The sequence below is a fragment of the Equus caballus genome, chromosome 18 (assembly GCF_041296265.1).
Source record: "Equus caballus isolate H_3958 breed thoroughbred chromosome 18, TB-T2T, whole genome shotgun sequence".
Lineage (NCBI taxonomy): Eukaryota > Metazoa > Chordata > Mammalia > Perissodactyla > Equidae > Equus > Equus caballus.
In genome coordinates, this window is record NC_091701.1 from 39,717,112 (window position 1) to 39,723,051 (window position 5,940).

A 5,940-nucleotide genomic window follows, 5' to 3' on the forward strand; every position below is an offset into this window, starting at 1 on the left:
TTGGGTGGTAGCAGTGGCAAGATTTAGGCTGCTACGTTGGTTCCCTATCTCCTTTCCTTTTCATTCTGTAATCTTTGCTAGCTGGCTGAGATGGACTGAAGGAGGCCAGCATGGAATTCAAGCAGTTTGTCCAGGGTGACTGTCACCAGGAAGAAGAGTGTCTTCCAACATGGAGATCCCAGTTGAGATTCACTGCTATGCACCTTCTTAAAGAGAAATCCATGCACGTTATGAAATGCCTTGTATCTGCTGCTGTTTGGGCATTTATCAGCATTTTAGGCTCTGATTTGCTTGAAAGTCATGAGACTATTGTTCTGGAAACTCTCACCAGCATAGAACTTCAGCTGATTGCTGTGGAAGCTTAGGTCAAAAAGGAACAGGATGAAGTTTCTCTAAAATCTTAGATTTTCCATCCCCAAAGCGTTATGTGAGAAGCAGCCGCAAAAGTAGTGAATTCATGGGTTTCTTAACAGAGACACTGTGTTTTCTGAAAATCTTAAGCTGTATTTTCTTCTTCTACCTGGTTTGACCTCCCACATCTGGTTCATTGGATTTTATAGGCAGCCTGGGGTTTAGCTTAGTGAAGCCCTGGGAAATAGGTTTTGTTTAATTGTCAGACCTTCTTTGCGAATTTGAATGGGCAAAGTTCAGATGACAGGGCATTCTGAGGTCCTGCCTTTGATGTTTTTCTCATTTGTGATCACAAAGAATGAAAACAAGTTGGTGAGGGGTAGGAAGGGGTGGAAAAATGAAATGTTTGGTCACCGAAAGTTCTCATGTGTACTGGACACATTTTTGAGACAACCTGGTGGAGTTGTTATGGAAACCAGTTGAGGGCTTGCATCTATATACAGCTGTCCGAAAGTAGACAAGTCTGTGTGCTACCCTAGACCCATGCTGGGACCAAGGCCAGATGTAAGGCACAGGCACGCTGGTCAACAGTTAACAAGCTAACCAACCTAGTCAAGGAGATAGGATGCCACACCTTCAAAGGCAGCCTATCTTCTTGGGGAAGTGTTGGTCTGAGAGCTGGGCTGTAGTATAACATGTCATGTCAGGAAGGATATTTTTGAATTGATAAGGAAGTTTAGAATGCTAAAGGAAAATTCCCATTAGCAATTTAAAAAAAAACAAGTTTTAAGGAAGGGTGTCATTCTAACTGGAAGCTGAACTATTATGATTCGTTCTATAATTTAATAGCAAATCACAGTTTTTTTCTTTCCTGACATCAACTTAAGAGTGACTATCCACATGGTATAAAAGATGGTTTCGATTTTACTGCTTCCAATAAAGCCATGATCTGACAGTAATACATACATTGAGGGAGTAATTTTGATTTTTCGTTTGTTTTGATCAGATGGATATTCTTTGGGTTTTGTATTAAATGTTCAGAAGACGGACCTCTATAGTTACGTAAATTTCTTAAGTTTAGAGATGATATAGTTGGAACGCAGCTCACAATACAAAACAAAATAAAAATAATACAAATTTTCTTTCCAATGGTATTTTCATTCCTTGGTTCTTGGGGACAGGGGTTGGCTCAACTAACAAAGTGGGGCAATATGTCAATTACATCGCAACAACAAAAACAGAAAATGGGGTAAAGGAAGTCACAAGAAATATGCAAAAGTCTAACTAACCTGCATGAGCGAACAAATTCAAAGTCCAGCCTGGAATTCAGCTTGGAGTTCAGCCTTTAATTCCAGGACCGTGGCCTGTGTCTGAGAAATAATTAAAGGGGCCTCCCAGTGCCTAAGGGAGATTTCACTGTGTTGCAGCATATTATGAAGTGATCTCATATGCTTTGTGATGGACTTTTCATAGAATTCACTTTTAGAATACCGTGTATGTTATTCGTCTCAGGGGTAGACATAAATCTGCCAAAGCTGTCTGCAAATTTAGCTCCAATTCTTGCCCCAGGTTCACAGAACATAATAGAGCATTAATCTTCATGAGGCTTAAGGAATTTTTGTGAATTCCTTCTGATTCACTGAGAGTTGTATGAAATGTCTGGCTTAGAGCCTCCATTATGTCAGCGTTTCAGAAAATGCTCCACTTACCCATCCTAAGCAGAAGTAGCCTCCTACCAGGATCATTTCTTCAGGGAAGCTAAGGAGAGAGAAAAAGAAAAATTATGAAGATGAAGGTAATGGTAAAATGGAAATCCTTCCTCTCAACCAGCACTTTTCTTTGGTTACCAATATTTAACACTGGCTATGCTGTGTAACTTGTCATGGTTTGCTAAAAGACTTTATTCCCAACCCCACCTTTGACGCATGTTTTAGGAAAAGAAAAGAAAATGCAAAACAAGGCTGAGGAGGAAAGAATACACGCAAGTCTATTTAGTAAAAATTATATATTTTGGAAAGGTTGAAGTATTGCAATTGCCAGATTCATGCTGGGTTGAATTTGGCCTGATACCTCAAATTAGTCTTTCCTTTGGCCATTGATACAGTGATCATCTTAGAAGTGCTTCTTGATGAGTCTAATAGGATAAAAATCTTTGACAGACATGCCCCCCAATTTTTTGACCAAGGAATCATGAGACGTTGGGACAGACATCAAGAAAAACTAAAGAATATCTGCTAATGAATTAACAGGAGTACCATAATTGATAGAAGAGAATATAGTTAATGGTTATACTGGTTTGAAAATTTCTTCTTGGAGATAGGAAAAGTGGAGTAGATCAGTGACTTTAAAAATGTCAAGGTCCAGATCTCATTGACGAATTGAATCAGAATTTCTAGGGCTGGGGTCCAGGTATGAGCACTTTTTAGAGTGCTGCAGGTGATTCTGGTAAGTAGTTAGAGTTTAGCATCACTGCAGTCAATGAATGACACTCTTTCGTAGAGAAATGATTCATGGATTCAGTTGAGAATCCAAAGGAAAATCTCCAGATAGTGAGAGATTGACAGTTTTGGCAGAGTACAACAGAAAGCATGAGAGAAGTTGGAAGAAAAAGTGGATGGCAGCATTTCTCCAACTTTAATGTGCACAGGAACCACATAAGAGTTAGTTAAAATGCAAATTTTGATTCAGTAGGTCCAGAGTAGAGCCTGAGACTTTGCATTTCTAACAAGCTTCCCAGATGATACTGCCAATACTTCTGGTTCCTTGACGACACTTTGTCTAACACAGGACCATGGATAAACGTCCTCTTACCTCTCCCAAGAGAAGGGAGATGTCCTTTTGCTCTGAGGCTTAAAGTCTTATTCTGAAGTGGTAGAGTGTACTAATATCATGAAATGTTTTATTTTTGAATACAGCGTGATCCACTAACTAATTAAAAATCTCTTACTCTAAATGTTTTTGAGGAGAAAATTAATAGTATTTCTGTTCCACTTCCTGAACAGTTAAATTTAATTCAACAAATAGAATTTCTTGAGACTTAGGGATTAAAAAAAGATATATGAGACAGCTTGCATGAGGGAATTCACAATCTTTCTGGAAAGACAGAAAATTAACATGTGAAATGCTATCTATCAGCTTAGTGTGAAAAAAATGCTTTAGGAGCACAGTGCTGGGCAGGAATTCATAGTGACTAAGGAGGAAAGATGCTTGGAAAAGCCTTTGTGGAAGAAGTGAGATTTGAATTTGACCTTGAAGAATGAGCAGGATTTTGAAACATAAAAATAGAGGGGAATGAGAAGGATGTTTCAGGAACAAAGGCCTAAAGAGGGTCCTCAGCTTTGCTCATCAATCATATGGGAAGATTTTAAAAATACTTTCAGAGTCTAAATTCGTTGGGGCCTGGGCGCCCGTGCTTTTTAAAAAGCTTTCTGATGATTTTAACAGTCAAGGATCACTAGATTTATATGAAGATACAAGGTTTTTGTTGAGATATTTAGAAGCAGTTAGCGGGAAATGGGAAGAATGTTGTGCAAAGAAGTCTCAGATGTTTCTTGGCAAAGGTGGCTTGACCTGTTGTGGCATGGGGTGGATAATTTATCACTCATAATAAAGCAATATATAATTGTTATTGAAATAACCAAAGGCTGTGGGTGATGTGTTTCATAAATATGAATGAGATTGAATTAAGGTCATTCCTACAGCAGCAGTCAGCTCACTGTCTTGCATTCCATGACTTGCATTACTTTACCGAGAGTGAGGAAGGATTGGTGGCCCAGCCATCATTGCTGTGATGGGGGCCTGGGTTTGGACAGTGGCCACTGGGGTGGAAAGGAGATGGTATATTCAGCACAGTTGCTGGAGTCCTTAATGGAGGTGTTACTCAAAGTGTGGTCTTCGGACCAGCAACATCAGCACCAATGAGGAGCTTGTTAGAAATGCAAATTCTGACACACACATACCCAACCTGCTGAATCAGAATTTCTGGAAGAGGAGTCCATGAAGTGTCCAGTGATTCTTATGCATGCGAAACTTTGAGAAGCACTGGTCTATGGAGCTAAAAGAGACTATAGGACCCATAGATTACATACATACATGCAGTCAGACACAGACATACACAAAACCTCCTGGAAAGCCGAGAAGGAGGCAAAGACATGTGCAGAGAAATAGAGATAGCAGTGAAAACGGCAGGAAGGGCATGTGGAAGGATCCCCATGGGACCATAAGGCTGTCTGTAAGTCTTTACTAAAATTAGGTCTTTCACTTTATCCCTCCCCCCTTCTGCAAGCTCTTTAGCCTTACTTTTTTTCCTTCATGCCTTTTCTTGAGCGTTCCTTTTCTTGATAAGCTCTCAATCCTGTTTCTCCAAAACTATGTCCCCATTCGTTCATTCTTTGCTCCTATTCTACCCAAATTGAGACTCTCCAGGTTCCTACTCAGCTCTCTGCTTCCACTCCATCATCCTGCTTCATTTGTTTCTCATTTAAATCTTCGAATGGGAGAAAGATCCTTTCCAAGTACTTTGACCAAACTAAGAACCTCTCATGATCATGTAGGCTACTCCTGTTTAAAATATCAGTGCCTTCTTGCTCAATCCAAAACAGGTCGTTAGCATAAAGAAGCGAGTATATGCCACACAGCCATTCAGGGATCCAGAACTTTCTACCTAGTGGCTCCACCATCTCCTGCATTTGGCCAAAAGACAAGGAGAGAGAGCGTGGGAGAAAGAATCAGATTTGAGTGAGTTACTGTTTTTTAGGAGCCAGGCCTAGAAGCAGATGTGTCACTCCCATCCACATTCCATTGGCCAGAAGTCGATCAGACGACCTCACCTTACTGCAAAGAAAGCTGAGAATATAGTTTAGCAATGTGCCCAGGAGAAAAAAGAAAAGGGATTTGGTGAATACACGGTATTCTTTGCCACACTCTACTTTTTCTTGTCAGTCTCACTAAAGCTAGTACATTTCAGGTTCTCAATGTTGGGAGGCGTAATAGTGAGAGCTGGTTATTCTGTGTTTACTGCATATCAGAGGTGTTACAAATATTATCTCATTTAGGCCTTAGGGCAATCTTACAAAGTAGTTATTATCTTCACCATTCCCATTTTATAGATGGAAAATAAAGAACAAAGATAAAATAACTTACCCAAGGTTGCACAATTAATATATATATGGTTGAACTGGTAGTGGAACCCGGGCAATCTGACTGTAGTAGTCCAGTAGTGTACATTACACAGCTTCCCACGCAAAGAAAGAAGATGACCGTTAGGGCCAGATAGAACTGGATAGAAATGACTGTTCTGTAATTTACTGGTGGTACAATCTTGCAACGAGTTTCTCAATTTCTGTATGCCTCAGTTTCTTTGTTTGTAAATTGGATTATTAATATTACATACCTAATAGAAGGGTTATTGGATTAAATGAGGTAATGTATTTATTATATGTAGTTTTCATGCCATTGTGCAATTTTCATACTTAGTGCTATGCCTGGCACATGGTAAGTACACAGCAAATATTAGCTATTATTGTTATCATTATTATACCATATTGCTTCCTGACAAGTCCTTTCATCTTAACTGAAGGTTTGTATCCA